The sequence below is a fragment of the Amblyraja radiata genome, chromosome 37, assembly GCF_010909765.2.
Source record: "Amblyraja radiata isolate CabotCenter1 chromosome 37, sAmbRad1.1.pri, whole genome shotgun sequence".
Taxonomy (NCBI): domain Eukaryota; kingdom Metazoa; phylum Chordata; class Chondrichthyes; order Rajiformes; family Rajidae; genus Amblyraja; species Amblyraja radiata.
Genome location: NC_045992.1, coordinates 13,716,168 through 13,717,454, shown reverse-complemented (window position 1 = coordinate 13,717,454; position 1,287 = coordinate 13,716,168).

Below are 1,287 nucleotides of genomic sequence, written 5' to 3'. Positions count from 1 at the left end.
TGTTGCCTGTCGTCTCCTGTCGTAGGTTGTCGCCAGGATGACGCCAGGTGACGTACGATGTCGCAAGGTCATGACCTCGGCAAATTCCTTTTGCGACAACCTGCGTCATCATACGTCAACCGGCGACAATGCCTGCGTCAAGATACGGATCAAAATGGCGCTACTTGTCTTCAGTTGTAGCAGACAGTGTCGTATCTTGCTGTATCGTGCCGCGGGTGGACGCATGTTGACCTCGGTTGTCGTTGTTTGACGTCTGTGCGGTCGCAGGATGTCGTATGTTGTCGCTGTTGTGGTCATCCTAGGTCCGGAAAATTTGTGATGCCAAATGGCGTAAATTATCGCAGCTTGTCGCCCATCTTGACGGTTTTTCGGGCGTCAGTCAATGATGCCGGCAGTCGCCGAAAAAAATCGCAATGTGGGACAGACCCAATACAGCGCCAGAGACCCGGGTTCGATCCTGACCACGGGTGCTGCCTGTAGGGAGTTTGCACGTTGTCCCCGTAGCTTGCGTGGGTTTTCTCGGAGGTCTTTGGTTATCGCCCACACTTCAACGATATACAGGTTTGTAGTTTAATTGGCTTGGAATAAAATGTAAAATTGTCCCTAGTGTGTGCAGGATAGCGTTAATGCACGGGCCGATGGGCCTGTTTCCGCGCTGTATCTCTAAACTAAAACTAAACGAAAGCTGAGTGACAGCTCCTCCATTGTTGACCTGTCATCCAGAAGCACTTGTCCCGCCAGCTGTAAAATTGCACCGAGTGCAAATACATCTGACAAAGCATTCCCTTCAGTGGAATTGCGGCCGATAATTCCCAGGCAACTATCAGTGAAGAGAATTTCTAACATCGCCCTGCAAATAATCAAAACCTCTCTGGATAATTGGAGCAAACACTGGGTGTCTGGCCAGAGCTGAACATTGAGGCTATACTGCACTCTATTGACACATGGGGCCTGATTTTTAATTCACCCTTTCCCACAACATCTACCTACGATCTACCCTGAATCATTCCCAACCCCATCAGTGCTGCCTATAATTAATTAGCTGCAGCAGACGCTGCCTGAGACTGATTATTGGTGAATCCCTCATTATAGGCGGTTGCCATCATAGAAAAGGGTCCATTTCACGATTTCCCCCGACTCGAAACCACCTCAGCTGCTCATTCATCAAGAAACATGAATTGGAAAACATTAATACATTTTGTGTTGATTTATTTACTTTTCCAAATAAATTTCCATGAGAGTGAATTTTATTCCATACGTCCAACTTTTGGATAGTGATCTGTAAAT